Below are 22,535 nucleotides of genomic sequence, written 5' to 3' on the forward strand. Positions count from 1 at the left end.
TTATGGAGGCTAGAATTAGTTTCTCATTACAGAATGAATAACAGATAATTTTCTGTCAATATCACTCTCTCAACTCTCTTTCAATTTGTTTCACACATATGAATTACTTTTTGGAAAAATTATTTATAAGTCCTATTAGGGAGACTTATACTACATATGGTCCTACAAAAAAACTTATGTTCCCATAAGTCCTGTGGGAAGTTTGTTGACACATTTACCCTCAATATTAGTTGTTAATATCATAAATAATAGTAAAACCATATAGAGGAAATTGAATATTACTATAGATCATATCTATATAAACGTAATGTAACGTAACGTGATACCTACATAAACGTAACGTGACACTTACATAAACGTAACGTGACACCTATGATCTATGGCAACATTCAATTTCCTATATAGGAAATTGAATGTTGCCATAGATCATATCTACATAAACGTAACGTGACACTTATAATCTATGACAACATTCACCATAAATCATATTTATATGAAACGTAACGTGACACAAACATAAACCAGTAACATTTTCACATTCAATTTAAAAAAATAAAAACTCATTAAGTTTGCGAAACGTAACATGAAACGTTACGTTACATTTATGTAGGTGTCACGTTACGTATAAGTGTCACGTTACGTTACGTTTATGTAGGTGTCACGTTACGTTACGTTTATGTAAATGTCACGCCATGTTAAATTTATGTAGGATCTTGTAGAATACATTCCTATCTAAATATATAGGACTTGAGACTCTATAAGAAATTACACAGAACTTACCCTAATATAAGTGTCTGAAAAAGGACTTATAAATAAGTCTCCTTTACTTTTTTTTATCTTATATTTTAGCCAAAAAATAAAAAAGTTACTAAAAAATCTTATTGCCAAAGGACTCTAAATACCATAAACTAACATGTGTTCCAAAATATCAAATCAATCTAATTTTTTTTTTCTTCATAAATGATCTATACGTCATAGTCCAAAAAATAAATGATTTGAATTATCAAAGTGTGACCTGTGATAGCCCAAAACAGCTCTTACGAACTAGAGAGGAGCTGCCTCATAAAAATTTAAGCTGTTAGATATTTGTATTATATCCCCAACACTAGGCCGGCCCTGGACAAATTTGCATGCATAATATTGAGGTAGTTTAGTCAAACTCTTATCAGTGTCACTCTATTAGTATGCATGGCTTCATCATGTTAGATATATATATATATACACAGTAGCGCTAAGTAAGAAAAAAATAATAATAAATAAATAAATAATAAAGAAATTAATGTCATAATATGTAAGTTGTTTAAATACTAAGTGTGTTCTTAATGAAACTTAAGTTCTTGAGTTCAAACTTACGTTATAGTATAATAAGTTTTTACTTTAGCATATAAAAATCTGTCACATGCTATAAGGAGAAAGTTTGAAAGTTTGAACATCAAGTCCAATGTTCACATATATGATAGTATAGATTGATAGATATATATATATACAAGAATTGACCTATACGGAGTGGAAAAGGGGGGTGATTGTCCCTCTTCCAGTTTCACAAACCCTTTTACCATGTTAGTACTAACTATTGAATTTTTACAAACTAAATATTATGTGTATATATACACAAGGATGGACTTATGGAATGGAAAATGGGGTTGATTGTCCCTTACAATTTCAAAAACCTTTTTACCATATTAGTAACTACTGAATTTTCACAAACCACATAGGCTCACCATCCCTAGGTATTAAATTTTCATAATTTTCACGCTATTTTCATTATTCAATATTTCAGTATTGATTGTATTATAAATAATTTTCATGATATGTATCCACGTCCATGCATGCTCATTTATACATGAGAACTGAGTGACTATTTCAGCAGGTAATGACAAGCATTAGTGAAGATATCATCCAAACTAAGTGTTACAACCCACCATTTAATGACAAGCAGGAGAAAAGCATGTCATGATTTGCAAAAGTCTCCATTTTTTTTTCCAAATTCTCAATTCATAACTTCAACAAACATACAACCCTTCACTCATTGCCCAAAACAGTTATCTCTATCAAATTATTTCATAAAATGACAATATTAGAGCATAACTAAAATAAATCCCAACAATATATATATATATATACATATATATCAATAATTCTCAACCTTCAAGAGTGTCAATAATCCCAATAACTTAAAAACATTAAGTTTTCCAAGAATAATCCCCATTTCAAAGTAAAACCACTTTTCTCAAAATAAATTGCATCACCCAACTAAAACCCCCAATTTCCATTCTAGGATTTTCTTAAAAAGATTTAGGGCTTTCTCATTTCTTGAGTGCAACTTTTGAAATCAAGATACCCTTTGTAAATTGAAAGTAGAAACTTCAATACTTTAAAAGAAAAACAAGAGACAAGAAGCCCAAGCTTTTATATCATATAGTTGCATCAAATTTCAAATAAATTCCAAAACCCATAGTTACAAAATACCACATATCCATGAGTACACAAAATACAAGAGTAATATAGGTCCTTACCTCAAATTAGGGAAGAAGGAGAGAAAATCTTCAAGAGTCAAAAGTAGCGAAATCACGATTTGCTTCGATTAAAACGAAATTCTCGACAAGCTCTACAATCTAATTTAAAGGAGCAAGGTGAAAAGATGACCTGGAGTGAGTAGATCTGAGAGCTTTGTGCGAAAAAGCAAGAGTTTGAGAGAGAGAGAGAGAGAGAGAGAGAGAGAGAGAGAGAGAGAGAGGGTTTTGGTGTAAAGAGAGGGAAAAGAGAGAGAAAGAGAAAGATAAATAAAAAGAAAAAGTGATGAAAGAGAAAGTGTTTGGAGTCTATTTATAGCCTAAAGACAAAAGTGGGTATTTAGACCTAAAGTCATTTAAAGAAAAGTTAAAAAGATCCCAAAAAATAAAGCCAAAACGCAGCAAAAATTTCAAAATTTTCTTATCAAATGTTGACACTTTCAACAACAAGGGTGTCGACATCAAAAACCAATGGTGTTTCAAGTGAGTTTAGGTCAAACATCGTGTCGACACCTATAAGCCCTAGTGTCGACACCAGAAAACAGTAGAGAAATTTCTATTTTCCAGAATCAACGGTGTCGACATCTGAAAGAGGTGGTGTTAATACAAGCAAACAAAATCAAAAGAGAAAGAAAATGATAAGGTAGATGTTGACCGTAGAAAGCTAAGTGTCGACACCTCTAATCAAAATTTTGAGATTCTAAGGCACTTTTCAACCAAAATCGAGCACAAAAGAACTGTTAGTCATAACATGAATAACATGTATTTTGATGATTATTGTTTTTATGCTTTGATTGTTTGAAATTAAATTAAATTGATTAAAATCTTATAATTTAATTCATCATATTATATTGATTATGTTAATTTGGAGTTCAAAATGAGGCTTGAACATGTACTAAATCAAGTCCAAGAAAAGCAGCAGCATAGAATAGCAGCCGAAGCAGCCCAGCCCACAAGGGGCCGAACGTCCAAACGAACGAACGACGGTGACATTTTTGCCCAATTTTGCTATGTTTCAGCTTTACTTCACACTAGCTGTCAGACCAGCAGTATGCTCGACGACCACGGTAGTCATCCTTCACAACTAGACTCATCCAGACATTCAAGCGGACATTCGGAATGACGACCCAAAGAAACAAATCTTCACTAAGGACATCTAGACGTACGTCCCTCTGTGAAAGCTGCTTATATTAGTAACAGATGCTGAGAGACAAAAGAAGTGTTTTACATTAGTACACCCATCATGTAATAGGCAAAACACACATAGATGTCAGGGAATATCTGAGCAATGATTTATACATCATCTCAACCCATCACCATCCCATCTTTTCAACGGGAAGATGAAAGGTAACTTGGACTCATAAGTCGTATGACATAAATATGTGATTTATGTGGATGCATCAGTGTTGGCCATCTATCAATTGCTAATCTTTTAGTCATTGTTCATGGTTGGTTTAGTGTATTTCTACTGGGCTGTGGCTCACCCTATATGGGAATATCATTTTCAGGTACAGGTAGCATGCCACCTCCAAGGACATAGATTGGGAGGCTAGAGGCGGACATACTTTTGTCGTTTTACTTTTTGATGTATTACATGTAAATTCAAGCCAAGGGCTTAATGTGTAAATGAGTTAGTACTCTTTTGTTGTAACCAAGTGTTAACTTGGAAAGCTGTAAGCCCATAGGGCATTTGCTTTTGTTGTTAACATGTAATACTTTTGTAATGGAACTTTGATGAATGGAAGAATTTCATATGTCAATGAATCTCTTAATTGATGGGTTTAATGTTATTATTTTGAGGGCATTACAACTTGGTATCAGAGCGTACCGGATTCGAATACTTTGGGTACGTGGGAAGTGATTAGGATCACAATGAGTTTGTCTCGCCTGATAGAGACTTAGATGTAATGTTATATGCTTTGTGCTTAATTGATAACATGCTTATGTGACTATGTGGGTATAGGATTTAATTTCTAGGATGTTGATTGGATCCTTGGGTTTCTGGGAGTCTTGTTGGAAAAGCACTTGATCAATGTTGTTTCTAACCAGAACTCTAGTAACGCCTCGGGACTATCATTATCCGGAAATGAAATTCGTAAGTGCTTATGTGTTTATGTGCTTACGTGGAGTGAATTACAGTTGTCCATGCATTAGGACGTGAGTATTTAGTTTCGGCACATTTATGAATGTGCTAATGTTCTGTGTTACCTTTATTAGGATGTCAGGACGAGGAAGAGGTGCTAGGCGTGGTAGACCTGCGAGGCAGGAAGTACCGTTACCGGGTGAGATTCCAGCAGTGCAAGAGGGAGTTAGTCAGGCCAATGTGGCCGAGCCAGTGGGTCAGCAGGCCATGGGTGCCTTGGCCAGAGAGATAGCAGGAGCTTTGGGTATTCTTAGAGCTGGGAATCAGGCAGCTGAGGAAGGGCCTTCTTTCTTGAAGAGGGAGTTTTTCCGGTCAAATCCGGATGAGTTTATCGGGGATCCGAAGGAGCCACTGAAGGCTGATGAGTGGCTAGAGCAAATGAGTAAGACGTTCGAGATGCTTGGCATCGAGGACGGAGCACTGAAAGTGACCTTGGCATCCTTCCAACTGAAGGGAGATGCGGGTCAATGGTGGAAGTACGAGAAGGCTCGTGTTGGTGGTACTTGGGAGGCGTTTGTGAATGCTTTTCAGGAGAGGTTTTTGTCTGCAGCAGCTAGGGAGAAGCTGAGGGATCAGTTTAGCCGGCTTAAACAGCAGGGCTTGTCAGTGGCCGAGTTTGAGGCTACTTTTACCAGTCTGTCCAGGTTTGCACCTGAACTGGTGGCGTCTGAGGAACGCCGTTGCTATGAGTTCGAGCGGAAGTTGAGGCGGGGCCTCAAGTTGAGAGTTGGTGGGTCTTACATTCGAGAGTATAGACACCTGGTAGATGTTGCTGCTCATATGGAAATTATGATGCAGGAAGAGGAGGAAGAACAGAAGGGCTCCAAGAGGAGCCAGGATGGTCAGGGTGATGGCAGGAGACAGAGGGGTTATAACCCTCAACAGTCTCAGGGAGCAGTTTCTAGATCGACCTTTCCAGTGCCGATTGCAGGCTCGGGGAGAGGCAATCAGGGGGAGTTTGCTTGTTACAAGTGTGGTTAGCTGGGTCACAAGGTTTCTGTTTGCCCGCAGAAGGGTGGGGGTCAGAGAGCTGCTTCCTCTTCAGCTAGACCGCAGAGTCAGAGTTTGGGCAGGGGGCAGCCCTTGTCTTGTTATCAGTGTGGACAGCCTGGGCACCTGAAGAGGTTTTGCCCGCAGTTGAGTGCCACTTCGGGAGCGTCTGGTTCTAGGCAGACGCAGGGTTTTCAGCCAGCTCAGTCTGTGCAGGCCTCGAGGGCCAATCCGGGAGCTTCGTCATCCCAGTCTGTGCAGCAGTCTTTTGCTCCGAGGGGTGAGCAGGTAGGCCAGGGGCCTACGAGGCGCGTGTATGCTGTTACCGCGCAGGATTTAGTACCGGCCCCATCGGTAGTGAGAGGTACTTTTCTGTTTTGCAACTCGGTTGTTAATGTGTTGATAGACACGGGTGCATCTCATTCTTTTGTATCTGTTGCATTTGCATCTGTTTTGGAATTGGAGTTAGCACAGTTAGCATCTCCTATTTGTGTAGTGTCACCTCTTGGTGGTGAGTTGATCTTGAAACAGGGTGTTAGAGGATGTGATATAGAGGTCGCCGACTATAGGCTTCCTTTTCCGTTTGTTGTCATGCCCATGAAGGGTTTTGATGTTATTTTGGGTATGGACTGGCTATCGTCATACCGGGCTGTTATCGATTGCTACCGCCAGAGGGTCACGTTATGTACCTTGAGCGGGGAGTGGTTCCATTTCTTGGGAGACCGGGTTGGTAGTGTTTTGCCACCGGGGTATGATTCGCGAGGGCGAAGTGAGCTTAGTGGTCTACTTGCTAGCTTTGAGAGTGGTGAGTGTGGTGAGACCCAGCTTGTGTTGCCGAGGGTGGTTTGTGAGTATTTGGATGTCTTTCTCGAAGATCTTGTTAGTTTGCCACCTCATCGAGAGATAGAGTTCTCTATTGATTTAGTGCCCGGCACGGCGCCGATTTCTATGGCACTTTACCGTTTTGCTCCAGCAGAGTTGGTTGAGTTGAAAGTTCAGCTCTAGGAATTGCTCGATAAGGGCTTTGTTCGCCCTAGTGTTTCGCCGTGGGGAGCACCGGCCCTCTTTGTTAAAAAGAAAAATGGTGCCTTGAGATTGTGTATTGACTACCGGAAGTTGAATCGGGCTACGGTTAAGAATAAGTATCCTATGCCCCGTATAGATGACCTGTTTGACCAGTTGAAGGGTTCCCGTTGTTTCTCTAAGATAGACTTGAGATCGGGTTACCACCAGTTGAGGGTCAGGGAGGAGGATATTCCGAAGACGGCATTCCGTACGCGGTATGGCCATTACGAGTTTCTGGTAATGCCATTCGAGCTTACTAATGCACCGGCAGTCTTTATGGACTTGATGAACCGGATTTTCCGGGAGTTCTTAGATCGATTTGTGGTTGTCTTCGTGGACGACATTCTTATCTATTCGCCTTCTGAGGAGGAGCACGGGGAACACTTGAGAGTGGTGCTTGAGTTGCTTAGAGCCCATAGGCTGTATGCCAAGTTTGGGAAGTGTGAGTTCTGGCTGAGGGAAGTCAAATTCTTAGGCCACGTGGTATCCGGGGAAGGAGTGTCTGTTGATACATCCAAGGTAGAGGCAGTGCAGGATTGGGCATAGCCTAAGAGTGTATTTGAGATCCGCAGTTTTCTGGGATTAGCTGGGTATTACCGTCGGTTTGTGAAAGATTTCTCCAGGTTAGCATCACCGTTGACTAGGCTGACTCGGAAGGGAGTCAAGTTTGTGTGGAATGAGACTTGCGAAAAGTCGTTCCAAGAGCTGAAAATTAGATTGACCACCGCTCCGGTATTGATTATTCCAGAGAGAGGGTTGGGTTATGCGGTTTATTGTGATGCCTCACGGGAGGGTTTGGGTTGTGTGTTGATGCAAGAGGGGAAAGTGGTAGCTTATGGCTCACGTCAGTTGAAAATACACGAGAAGAATTACCCCACACACGACCTAGAGTTAGCGGCTGTGATCTTTGCCTTGAAAATTTGGAGGCACTACCTTTATGGTGAGAAGTTCGAGGTGTTCTCGGACCACAAGAGTTTGAAGTATCTGTTTACACAGAGAGACTTGAATCTGAGGCAGAGGAGATGGATGGAGTTCATCGAGGATTATGATTTTGAGTTGCACTATCATCCGGGAAAGGCCAATGTTATGGCCGATGCCCTTAGTAGGAAATCCATTAGTGATGTAGCTAGTATAGCCATCCGGGAATGGAAGATGTTGGGAGCACTTGGCGAGTTTGATTTGCTACTGGGCGAATCCGTTGAGGCTGCGGCCTTGTTTTCTGTTGTTGCGCAGCCTACACTTGTGACACGAGTGTTAGAGGCACAGAGAGGTGACCTTGAGGTAGAATCCCTCCGAAAGAAAATCTCCAGTAGGAAGGTTGAGAAGGGTTTGACGGTGTATCCCGACCAGAGTGTGAGATACCGAGACCGTTTATTTGTGCCGGAGGCTTGCCGAGAGGAAGCACTCCGAGAGTTTCATCATTCGCGCCTTGCGGTGCATCCAGGGGATACTAAGATGTATCAGGATTTGGGTCACTAGTTTTGGTGGCGTGGTATGAAGAGGGATGTGGCTGTTTTCGTATCGAAGTGCCTTACTTGCCAGCAAGTGAAGGCCGAGCATCAGAGGCCAGCAGGTTTGTTGCAACCCTTGCCTATTGCCGAGTGGAAGTGGGAACACGTCACTATGGACTTCGTTGTAGGTCTTCCGAGGACTCAGCGGGGTAGTGATGCTATTTGGGTAGTTGTAGACCGGTTGACTAAGTCGGCGCACTTTATTCCTATGCGCGTGAGAGATTCGGTAGATCATCTTGTCGACTTGTATATTCGGGACATAGTGAGATTGCATGGGGTCCCAGTGACGATCGTCTCAAATAGAGATCCTCGTTTTACCGCCAGGTTGTGGCAGAGTTTGCAGAGTGCCTTGGGCGCTAAGTTGACCTTTAGTACAGCTTATCATCCTCAGACTGACGGGCAGTCCAAGCGTACTATTCAGATCCTCGAGGATATGCTTCGGGGTGGTGTCCTGGATTTCAGTGGGACGTGGGAGAGGCACTTACCCTTGGTAAAGTTTGCCTACAACAACAGTTTTCAGTCTAGCATCGGTATGGCACCGTTTGAGGCCTTGTATGGCCGACCGTGTAGGTCTCCAGTGTGTTGGGCCGAGGTGGGTGATGCACCTTTGTTGGGTCTGGAGTTCGTTCGGGAGACGACGGAGAAAGTTGAGCTTATCCGTAGGAGGCTTGTTACAGCCCAGAATCGTCAGAAATCTTATGCTGACCGTAGGAGGAGGCCTTTGGCGTTTGAGGTAGGTGATCATGTCTTTCTGAAGATATCACCTAGACGAGGTTTGATGAGGTTTGGGAAGAGTGGGAAGTTATCCCCTCAGTTTATTGGTCCTTTTGAGATCCTTGAGAGGATTGGCGAGGTTGCTTATCGATTAGCCTTACCGCCGCAGTTGTCCGGAGTGCATGACGTGTTTCATGTGAGTATGCTTCGGAAGTATGAGCCAGATCCATCACATGTGTTGGATTGGACCGATTTAGAGGTAGGTGAGGATGCCTCGTATGAGGAGAGACCGGTTCGGGTCTTGGATAGGCGGGATCAGGTCCTGCGTGGCAAGACCATTCCTTTGGTAAAAGTCTTGTGGAAACATCACGGTGTGGAGGAAGCCACTTGGGAACATGAGTTGGAAGTCCGCGAAAAATATCTGGACTTGTTCGTTGATATGTAATCTTGTATTTAGATTTTGAACTATTGTTGAACTTAAGAGCTTTTATATATGTCTTAAGTTGTGGAACATTGAAAATGTTTGGTTTATTGGAACTTGCCTCATGTGGAAGTTGAATGTAACATTATATATGTTGAATATGTTGTTGAAATTGGAAAGGAAATGCGTAATGTTGATGCATGTTGAAAGTACATATGTTGTTTACATATTGTGAAATGTCTCTTGTTAAAGGGAGGGGGTGACCGGTAATGGGTCGGATTGTTGAATGTTATAATGTAACATTGTTTAAAATATAGGAAAACTTGTTTTTGAAAACTTGTGCTTAATTTCGGGGACGAAATTCTTTAAGGGGGGGAGGTTATAGCGATTCCGGGTTTACCCTTGTTGAACAGTGATCCGGACATGTGTCCGTGGATGTTGGTAGTTGATTATTATCTTGTTTACATCCTTTTTACTTCGTATTTGAGTTATAGGATGTGTTGGGCAGATTTGTTTTGGGTTGGTTGAGTTTATAAACCAAAACTAGTTGCCCAGATTTTGGCCTGTCCGCTCGAGCGGGTCTTCTTACGCTCGAGCGGGGATTACACTCTTCCAGTATTTCGTGTCTCTGCAAAATTTCTGCAGATGTGATTTTTGCGCTCGAGCGGGTTTGTTTACGCTCGAGCGGTGGTGCTCGAGCGGGTCGGCGGGCGCTCGAGCGGGTAGTACTTCGAGAGTATAAGTTCTGGGAGGGGGAAATCCACGCTCGAGCGGACTGGTTTTCGTGCTCGAGCGGATGTGCTTTATTCTTATGTCTTGGCGCTCGAGCGTGTCCAGATTTTGTTCTTGGCGCTCAAGCGTCGTGTTCTCCGCTCGAGCAGGTCATACGTTTATGAGTTATCCGCTGGGTGATTTTAAATCACTTTTTACTTTTCTTTCTCTCTCCTACTTTTTCTAAAAACCATTTTGAGAGCCTCTCTCTCTAAAACCTTACCTTTTCTCTAGATTTTGATCTAACTAGGGTGAGTTCCTTGTCTTTGGCCTTTACAAAAGAGTTGTTGATCGTCGAGGGCTACCTTTTAATCTGAAAATCTCGGGTTTTGGAGCACGTTGGGTTTTGTCATCTTCTCCTTTGGGGCTCCGAATTTGAGGTAGGGATATCCTACTCCTCTCTATGGATTTTGTCTTTAAATTTTAGTATTTTGAGATGTTGGGGTTGGTTTGGTAATTTTGTGAAAGTTTGGGGCTTTTGTGTTATTTTACAAAAGTTGGGGTTTTATTTATAATAAACCTAGATGCATGTTTGGCATAGAGAAATGGAATAAATGTTGAATCATTGATGAAAATGGGACCTAAGGGTTGGGATGGTAATTATGGAAAACGACCTAATTACATTGTTTGATTAATTGGGATAATTAATTGTGAGAAATGAGAAAATGAAATGTTGATTGAATATCCATTGTGCATTTATTTTCTGTTTAGAGATAACTGCTTTGGGCTATCGGTGGAGGATAGTCGTGATTGTTGTAGACAATGTATGATGATTAGGCAAACGGAAACTAATCAATGGAATGTGTCATGGAATTTGACGGTTGATAGAATACATTAACTGTATGTATTGAGTGATTGTATATAGAACCAATGTGTTTGTATACGTTATGTGTAGAGGAGGAGATGGGGGATGTACTCCGCGGTTTAGGGGATGTACCTCTAAACCGGATAGTGTTGGGAGAAGATAGGGGATGAACTCCGTAGATACAGCTCATATGCTTGTCTAGAGAAGTGAAGATAGAGCTTACATGCTTATCTTTGTGAAGTGTGGATACAGCTTATATGCTTATCTGTGAATGTGGGATATTGTTGTTATACATATCTGTTGAGAATGTGGATACAGCTTATATGCTTGTCTGTGAATGTGGGATATAGTTTTTATACATATCTGTTGAGAGGATGATAGAGCTAATATGCTTATCTGTTGAAAAAGGGAAAATGAAATGTAACTTGGACTCATAAGTCGTATGACATAAATATGTGATTTATGTGGATGCATCAGTGTTGGCCATTTATCAATTGCTAATCTTTTAGTCATTGTTCATGGTTGGTTTAGTGTATTTCTACTGGGCTGTGGCTCACCCTATATGGGAATATCATTTTCAGATACAGGTAGCATGCCACCTCCAAGGACATAGATTGGGAGGCTAGAGGCGGACATACTTTTGTCGTTTTACTTTTTGTTGTATTACATGTAAATTCAAGCCAAGGGCTTAATGTGTAAATGAGTTAGTACTCTTTTGTTGTAACCAAGTGTTAACTTGGAAAGCTGTAAGCCCATAGGGCATTTGCTTTTGTTGTTAACATGTAATACTTTTGTAATAGAACTTTGATGAATGGAAGAATTTCATATGTCAATGAATCTCTTAATTGATGGGTTTAATGTTATTATTTTGAGGACGTTACATTACTAGCTCCCTTGTGAAACTAGAAAATCTATGAAGGATTACTCCATGAACATGAGGTTGTTAGCGCCCCTGTGAAGCTAGAAGCATAGTGGAAAATCTCAAGTGAAGCTTGAGGAGTGGACGTAGGCTTGGTTGAAGCCGAACCACTATAAACCTTGTTTGCATTCTCTTCTCTCATCTCTTTAATTTGCTTGCACTGCTATATTTATCTGATATTATTGTGATAATTATCTGATATACATATTGTTCTAATTGTTGTATTAGTTGATAATTTTTATTGGGTAATTGTTAGTTTTAATTTGTAGAAACCTAATTCACCCCCACTTAGGTTGCTTTTGGGTAACATTGGTATCAAAGCTTAGGACTCTTGGTTAGATTTAACAATCTTAGAGTTTTTGATTCATAGCAACCATATATAGTACTTACTCTATTGTAGGTCAAGCTAATAATATGCCACCTTTATTTGATGATAGCAATTATAATCACTGGAAGAAAAAATGACTTTGTATCTTCAAGCTACTAATGCATTATGGCTCATAATCACAAAAGGCACTACAATCCCCACCAAGGTAGTAAACAACATTAGAGTGCCCAAAATTGAAGAAGAATATGATGAGCATGACTATAAATTGTTACAAGCTAACGCAAAGGCTAAACTTATCCTTTTATGTAGATTAGATGCAAATGAGTACAATAGAATTTCTGGTTGTGTTACAGCTAAAGAAATTTGGGATAAACTTGAAATTACTCATGAAGGAACTAGTTAAATAAAAGAGTCTCGTATTGATATGCTAATTCATGATTATGAACTCTTTAAGATGGAAACATTTGAATCTATTTCTATGATGTTTTATAGATTTAACAACATCATTAATGCTCTAAAATCTCTTGGTAAATTTTATACTAATGGTGAGCTTGTAAGAAAAATTCTTAGGTCCTTGCCAAATAAATGGGAAGCTAAGGTTACTGCTATTCAAGAAACTAAGGATCTAACAAGATTAAGTATTGAAGAACTCCCAAGTTCACTCGTGGCTTATGAACTCTCAATGATGGATGGAAGCAAAAAGAAAGCTATTTGGGGAAAAAATGATGAAAACTGCTCTTGTTACGCCCCAAGCTCCGTGACAACGCCGCACACTCATTTAAGTGAGCATGCAAGGCTATGAGTCCAACACATAACCAACAATGTAAAATACTCCAATTAAATCCTTAATTATCATAATGCTAAAATCCATAAATATTGATTATTCTTATCATATGAAATTATCTACCAAGTCCACTAATAAAATCCATTAACAAAACAATAATCCAAGTACTTAAATCATGGTCCTACTCTCGGCACTCCCACATGTAAAAATTCCCGCGCAGCTCTACTCTTCAGAATCTGAAAAAAAAATAAGGGTAAGCTAGATAGCCCAGTAAATAACCAACCATTACTGCTAGCTGGATCAAGTATACAAAAATAAATAAATAAATAAATCAATAACCAATAAATATAATTTTTTCTACAGTTCAATAAATGAACAATTATTTGTAAGATGGTTTCATAGCTAAAAATAAACAATGTGCAATTCATTTTAAATGAAAAGCCAACAAGATAATTCAAAGTAATTCGTTGTTCAAATTGATGGTTCGATATTCAGATGGTTCAATGATTTGATTCACAAAACCCAAGTCTTAATGACTACGGTCACTTAGCTCGTGACAAGGCCCCAAACCACACATAGGCCAGTGGTAAAGCCCCAAAAGAAACTAGTTTCTGTGCCAATAAATAACCCCCATTGGCTAGGGTCCAAATCATAGTCAAACTAGAGTGATGTTCAAAAATTCAAACAATACACAACTTTAAAATAAAATATTCGATATTTTCAGAATAAACATTCGTCCCCTTTCTTTCTCAAAGTCAAGTTTCTCGCTTGATAGTTCAAGCTTTGAAGCCCCACCTTTATTTATGGGATATTTGAAGAAGCGCAGGTTTGGAACCCTATACAAGGGGTTGATCTCGATCTCGCTTGGTGGTGTCCCTCTCGATGATTGTTGACTCAACATTGATTCCGTGCTTGAGTTGGAGGGCTCTCCCTCTGGTACAATTTTCAGAATAGTTTCACAAAATATTCAAATAACTTTCATAATAATATTCGATGTTGTTTTATACTTGACTCATATTTTATTTTAAGAGAACATGACGGTTATAAATAAATATTTATAATTTTAAACAATGAGTAGGAATAAAAATGAACCAAAAATGATAGAGGGTTACTTACCTTCAAACAACTAAAATAATATTTTCCAAGCTAATCTCAAATTACCAAGATCCACCTCAATCTCACAAACCTAATAAAATATTACACCGCGTAAACAATTATTATGTGCACCCATCCATCTCTTCTTGTAACAACAATAGAATAAATTAACCCAATAGTCTATTATGAACTCCACGATTTAGCATCAAAACAAAGCCATCACGACTTCAGAAATTCTCAACCTATGTTATCCTATTGTTGTTCATATACATGTATAAATTTGTAATTGCTTATAGCCAATCTTGTATCCCACAAACACACCACCATTAAACTTAACCCATCACCTATTAATCTCAAAATATGAACCGTCCAAACGGAATGCAAAATACACTCTAAAATTGAGCAAAATCGAGACCCCCAACATAGACTCTATCAATATAATTATTTAATCATATATGCCCATAAAATCATCTATTGATATATTAACACTAAAATCATAGATAGGAATACAATAAAATAAATCTTACCTAAGTGATGAATAAAGAAAAACCACCACTCTTATGAATCCTCCCTCTTCTTTTTGGTTTTGGTCACTTTTTTCTTTTCTTTTCTTTTCTTTTTTTTTTTTTTTTTTTTTTGTTTTCTTCTACTCTTCAAACCGTTGAGCAGCAGCAGCCTCCAAATACCCAGCAGCACTTTCATAAGGCTCCATTTTCTTTCCTTTTTTCTTTCTTTTTTTAAAAGGGTTGAAAACCTAATTCTTAATATTACTAAATTACCCATACAATTTATTTTAATTATTAATCTATCCAAAATAATTCTATAAATAACTTGGGTTTACATTCTCCCCCCCCCCCTTTAAAAGAAATTTTGTCCTCGAAATTTGACATACCTGGAGTCTCAAAAAGATGTGGATACTTTCGTTTCATTTCATCCTCGAGTTCCCAAGTTGCTTCTCTTTCTGAGTAATTGCTCCATTGAACCTTAACATAGTGGATGACTCAACGCCTCAAAACCTGTTCCTTCCTATCAACAATTCGTATAGGGTGTTTCTCATAAGTCAAATTCTCCTTAAACTGCAACGGTGCATGATCAATCATATGACTAGGATCCGGTATATACTTCCTTAACATTGAGACATGAAAAACATTATGAACTCCAGCTAGTGAAGGTGGTAGGGCAAGTCTGTAAGCTACCTCACCAATTCAATCTAAAACCTCAAATAACCCAACAAATCTAGGACTCAATTTACCATGAACACCAAACCTCATTACTCTTTTCATAGGAGACACCTTAGGGCAAGTCTCCAACCCCAAACACCAAATTGCGTCTCCTGTTATCTGCATAACTTTTCTGTCTACTCTGTGCCGTGTGAAGTCGCTCTCTAATAAGATTGATCTTGTCCACTGTTTGTTGCACAATCTCAGGCCCTAACAACTTCCTTTCACCCACATCATCCCAACAAATAGGTGATCTACACTTTCGTCCATATAAAGCCTCATATGGTGCCATTTGAATGCTCGCATGATAACTGTTATTATAAGAAAATTCCACTAAGGCCAAATGCTCATCCCAAGAACCTCCAAGATCAATAACACAAGCCCTTAACATGTCTTCAAGAGTCTGAATAGTTCTTTCTGACTGTCCATCAGTCTGAGGATGAAAGGTAGTGCTAAAATTCAACTTAGTACCCAAAGCTGCATGCAAACTCTTCCAAAACATAGATACAAATCTGTTATCTCTGTCCGACACTATGGTCATCGGAATACCGTGCAACCTCACAATCTCCTTGATATACAATTTTGCAAACCTCTCTAAGGAGAACCCCACCTTAAAAGCAAGAAAGTGGGCGGATTTTGTCAACTGATCAATGATAACCCAAAAAACATTGTTCCCACCTTGGGTTCTTGGCAACCCTGTCACAAAATCCATGGTAATATGTTCCCATTTCCACTCGGGAATAGGAAGAGGTTGTAACTTACCTGCAGGTCTCTGATGTTCAACTTTCACTTGTTGACATACCAAACATTGAGCAACATACTGAGCAATTTCCCTCTTCATATTATTCCACCAAAAGTTCCTCTTCAAGTCTTTATACATTTTAGTGCTCCCTGGGTGTATCATATATCCTGAACTGTGAGCTTCTCTTAGGATTTCTCTCTTGAGCTCCAAATCATTAGGCACACACAACCTCTCTCCAAACCTCAAGCTTCCATCTTTATGCATACAAAATTCCATCTGTAGCCCTATTTCCATTTCAGCTTTAAGTTTTTGCAACTGAGGATCTCTTCCTTGAGCATCTTTAATTCTATCAATCAATGTGGGTTGAACGTTAAGGTTTGCCAATAGCACTCCATGGTTGTGCCATCTAATCTCAATATTCAACCTTCGCAAGTCCTCTAAGATATTCTTTTGGTTAGTGATCAAGGTAGCCAAATTACTCAGGGTCTTTCTACTCAAGGCATCCACCACTGCATTGGCTTTTCCTGGATGATAATTGATAGTCAAATCATAGTCCTTTAATAGCTCCAACCATCGCCTTTGCCTCATATTCAATTCTTTTTGAGTGAAAATATACTTCAAACTTTTCTGATCAGTGAATATCTCACATTTCACCCCATAAAGGTAGTGCCTCCAGATTTTCAATACAAACACCACGGCAGCCAACTCCAAATCATGCGTAGGATAATTTTGCTCATATGGCTTCAATTGCTTAGATGTATATGCCACTACCTTATCATTCTGCATCAAGACAGAACCCAAGCCCATCTTCAATGCATCACTATAAATGGTAAAACCTTCATCTCCGGACGAAACTATAAGTATTGGAGCAGACACCAATTGACTCTTTAGATCCTAGAAACTCTTCTCACAATCATCAGACCATTCAAATTTAACCCCTTTTTGTGTTAAACGACTCAAAGGCATAGAAATTCGGGAAAATCCCTCAACAAACTTTCTATAATAACTTGCTAAACCCAAGAAGCTACAAATTTCAGTGACACTAGTAGGTCTATTCCACTCTACCACCGCCTCCACTTTCTTGGGGCCAACAGACACCCCATCTTTAGATATCACATGACCCAAAAATGATACACTCTCTAACCAAAATTCACACTTCTTTAATTTAGCAAATAACTTCTTCTCCCTTAATATCGACAACACTATTCTCAGATGTTCTTCTTGCTGCTCTTTACTCTTCGAGTACACAAGAATGTCATCAATAAAAACTACCACTAACTGATCTAAGAAGGGTTTAAATACTCTGTTCATTAAATCCATAAAAGTTACAGGGGCATTGGTCAACCCAAACGGCATCACTAAAACTTCATAATGCCTATATCTAGTTCGAAAGGCTGTCTTAGGTATATCTTCCGCCTTAACCTTCAATTGGTGATAGCCAGAACGAAGGTCAATCTTAGAAAAGACTTGTGCTCCTTGAAACTGATCAAATAGGTCATCTATTCTATGCAAAGGATATTTATTTCGAATTGTCACCTTGTTTAACTCTCGATAATCAATGCAAAGGCGAAAACTACCATCTTTCTTTTTCACAAATAAAATGGGCGCACCCCAAGGAGAAACACTAGGCCGAATAAAGCTCTTATCTAGTAACTCTTGTAATTGTTCCTTCAACTCTTTCAACTCTGCTGGGGCCATTCGATACGAAGCCTTGGAGATAGGACCCGTGCCGGGTATCAATTCAATGGCAAACTCAATCTCTCTATCAATTGGCAACCCCGGTAACTCTTTAGGAAAAACGTCGGGAAATTCCTTCACAACTAGAATATCCTCTAACTTCAATTCAGTCTCACGGGTATCTCTCACAGAAGCTAAATAGCCCTCGCAACCATTGCTTAACAACCGTCTAGCTTGCAAAGCTGAGATTACTAGAAGAGGAGTGTTAACTCTAGTACCCACAAAACAAAATTCTGGTTGATTAGGAATCTGAAATACTACCCTTTTGCCTCGACAATCAACAGAAGCATAATTGGTTGCCAACCAATCCATTCCAAGAATTATGTCAAAATCCCGCATATCTAAAACAGTTAAGTCTACAAGCAATTTCCTGTCATCTATACTAACCACACGAGATTTGCAAATTAAGTCAGCAACCATAACACCTCCTATCAGGGTTTCAACACATATGTCGATCTCTCTAGAGACACATTTCCATCCATGTTTCTCAATAAATCCCATAGACACAAATGAATTTGTAGCGCCATAATCAAATAACACATGCGCACAAACAGAAGACACTAAAACAGTACCTGACACCACCGTGTTGGAAGTCTGAACATCTTGTTGCGTAAGTGCGTACACTGGACCCTGAGTCTTTGGCTTATGACCCCCATTTTTCTTTTGATTTCCTGAAGACCCTCTGTCTGTTGATGTTTCTTTATTTGTCCATGCTTTCTATTCAGTCTCACGCCCCTTCTGGTTGGGGCAATCAACTATCCTGTGCCCCTATTGCCCGCAAGAGAAACAAGCCCCAGTATTCCAGCGACACTCACTATCTTGATAGAACCCATTACATCTAGTGCACTGTATCCGATCATTCTTCTTATCAACACTACCACTCATAGTTCGACTTCCCCAACTCCCTACCGAAGAAGTGTTTTGTCTCTTAGCATTGCCCTTCGAACTGTTGTTAATTTGGAAGTTGGAAGAACTAGGACTCTTCTTATAATTCTCTTATTTCTCTTCTTGGGCTCTAGTGAGGCCACTCTCAACCAACAAAGCCTTATTCAACACTGCTCCAAAAGTAGGTAACTCGAAAGGAACCATTTGTTGCATAATGTTCGTTCTTAGCCCACCTTCGAACTTTCATGCTCTGCTATCCTCATCTGCTTCAAATGCTTATGCAAATTTAGACAACTTCGTAAACTTGGCTTCATATTCTGCAACTGTCTTATTCCCTTGCTCTAACTTTGAAAATTCCCTCTATTTTTGTAGACGAACACTCCTAGGGAAGTATTTCTCATTGAATGCATTCTTAAACCTTTCCCATGTATAGGGGTTAGCATCATGCTCGTGTATGCGCTTCTCCATCTGCCACCAATCATTAGCTATCCCTTGCAGCATAAATGTAGCATAGGTCACCTTCTGATCATCCGTACACTCAAAAACAGGAAATAACTTTTCCATTTCTGTCAACCATTTTTCAGCCTCCAAAGGGTCTGTGGCTCCGTCAAATGCCAAGGCTATCTTCTTAAACTCAGTAATGTTACAGCGTGGCCTCGGTTGTGGCCCAACACCTGGCTGCATCCGTTGTTGTTGCTCCATAAGTCTAGTCAAGTTATTCCCTATGGTGGTTTGTTGTTGCACCACCCCGGCCAAAGTCTGAAGCACTTGAACCATTCCAATTGGATTGGGGATTGCAGCTTGTTCTTGTTGTCCCAACTCTTGCCCCTAATTTCCTCCGACTGCTTGAGAACCACTATCATTATTAGTCACGTTCCCTCGCCGATTGTTATTACCAGTCCGTCGATTCGTTTGACCCTGGCATATATTCCTAGCCATATTTGCCAATGTCTCCTCATGTTCCATTGCAACCTTCAAACAACTAAAATAATATTTTCCAAGCTAATCTCAAATTACCAAGATCCACCTCAATCTCACAAACCTAATAAAATATTACACCGCATAAACAATTATTATGTGCACCCATCCATCTCTTCTTGTAACAACAATAGAATAAATTAACCCAATAGTCTAGTATGAACTCCCACGATTTAGCATCAAAACAAAGCCATCACGGCTTCAGAAATTCTCAACCTATGTTATCCTATTGTTGTTCATATACATGTATAAATTTGCAATTGCTTGTAGCCAATCTTGTATCCCACAAACACACCACCATTAAACTTAACCCATCACCTATTAATCTCAAAATATGAACCACCCAAACGGAATGCAAAATACACTCTAAAATTGAGCAAAATCGAGACCCCCAACATAGACTACATTAATATAATTATTTAATCATAAATGCCCATAAAATCATCTATTGATATATTAACACTAAAATCATAGATAGTAATACAATAAAATAAATCTTACCTAAGTGATGAATAAAAAAAAACACCACTCTTATGAATCCTCCCTCTTCCTTTTGGTTTTGGTCTCTTTTTTCTTTTCTTTTCTTTTTTTTTTTTTTTTTTTTGTTTTGTTCTACTCTTCAAACCGTTGAGCAGCAGCAGCCTCCAAATACCCAACAGCACTTTCACAAGGCTCCATTTTCTTTCCTTTTTTCTTTCTTTTTTTAAAAGGGTTGAAAACCTAATTCTTAAGATTACTAAATTACCCATACAATTTATTTTAATTATTAATCTATCCAAAATAATTCTATAAATAACTTGGGTTTTACAGCTCTAATGAGGAAGGCAACAACAATGAAATGCATCCTATCTATGCTTAATGGAAAAAGAAGATGATAAGGTATTGTGTAACTATGAAGAACTTGAAAGTACATTTAATGAACTTCATGATGAATTTAGAAAAGTTTGTGCTGGAAATTCTCTATTAAAGAAATTAGTAACTTCTCTATCAAATGATTTAGATATATTGAAAATAGAAAATTCTTCTTTGAAAAATGACTTTATATCTACTGCAAATGAGAAAAATATTTTGAAAAACAATGTTAAGGATTTAAACAAAACTTTTGAAAATTTTGTAAGAGGAAAAGAAAACCTCAACAAATTTCTTGGAAATAAAAAGATGGGTTTTTGATAAAGTAGGCGTTGGTTTTAATCGTATCAAGAAACAAAATAACTTCAAAATTATTTTGAAAGGGTTCCTCCTAAGGTTTTTATGAGATTAAATGTTTTTGAGGCTAATCCCCATGAACCCAAGAGAGTATGGGTACCAAGAAAGAATTCAAGTTATTTGTAGGTGAAACCTCAAAGAACATCAAGGACTTAGAGAGAAGATGCACAGCAAAAATGTTCAACCTTAAGAACAAAATGAGTCCATACAAGATAAACATGAGAGGTGATGTATGGATGAAGATTCCAAAGAGGTAAATGAAGTTATAAACCTTTAACATACCTTTAAGCTTAACTTCTATATATCTTAAGGTGTGGTGTATGTACAATAGGTTGAATTTGTTAATTGATTTCATGAAATCAAATAATGCTAAGTTTGCTAAGTCATGTTCTGCTAGTTTCTTTCAAACCATCATTGAACTCTTTACACTATATTGATGAATGCTCATTTATGGAAAATTCATATATACATTGATTATCTTATAGCTTGTCATCCATTGCCATAAAAGAGAAAACTGAAAATGTTTTTTTTTTTCACTTGTGAGCATACTCTCATATTTTTGACATCATATATATGACTACATACTAATATGTTAATTCTTTTTGAGTCATATCTTTATCGAATTAATTTTGATGACATATATAACATGTTTTGAGATTGTACACTATTTTGTGAAAATTATGTTGGATACATCCATGTACACTTGTGATCTCAAAAAATATGCTCAAAATGAAAAACTGATGCTCATATGCTTCACATTGAAACATTTGAATGAGTTATGAAATGTTTGATTATTACATAGATTTCTGATTAATGGTCTATTAACAATGTCTAAATGAAATGAAGAATCACATGTTTGTAGAAACATTGCATCTATTCTATTAATATCATTTGAGTATGGATTATATTGGCATGTATCTCATGAAATACAATTGAGTGCTAACTGTTATACTTACTGGTGTTATAGCATTCATGTTGTGTTCCGCATTGAGTAAAATGTTATATCAAACTTAAGTATGTAGATTAAACATATGTAATGAAAGTGCCTCATGACAATGTTTTGTAATAAATTGAGTATGCTGCTTCACTTCTTGGTAGAACAAAGAGCTTAAAATTATGAATCAAAATTTTCTCATGTATAATATGTTATGTGCTATAATTTGAAAAATCTGGAAAATAGCATTCTAAGCTCTTGATTGAACATGGCACCTATTGATTTGTTTCGCATCTTTTGAGTTTGTGATAAGGGGTGATATAGAATAACATTTATTCTGTGCTGTATTTTTCATGAGTAAATGTGATTGTTGTATAATTGGATATATTTGCACAAGATCACAATAGAAAAAGAAAGCACCAACTTAAAGGGAGAAATATTTTTGCTAAACATACTTGTTAAACTCCTTTTGAGATGACTTCTATATCAACGGAAATTGAAGATTGAAAAATTCCCAACTCATGAATTGAAGATATATGTTTCCTACACTCTTAAGCTCTTGTGGTACATTTCATATGATTTCTCATATCCTTTGAACTGATGACATTTTCTTTACAATGATATGAAAGAGATTGATTATTCATACTGTTTAAATTATGCATCATATGATTTGTAATGAATACTCTTTGATGATGAATGAAGAGAAAAATAATCTTGCCAAAAAGAGGAAAACGAAAATCATGCTTATGCTTAAATATGTGTTATATGTTGATT

Source organism: Camellia sinensis, chromosome 2 (genome assembly GCF_055761805.1).
Source record: "Camellia sinensis isolate YWXY chromosome 2, ASM5576180v1, whole genome shotgun sequence".
Classification (NCBI taxonomy): Eukaryota; Viridiplantae; Streptophyta; class Magnoliopsida; order Ericales; family Theaceae; genus Camellia; species Camellia sinensis.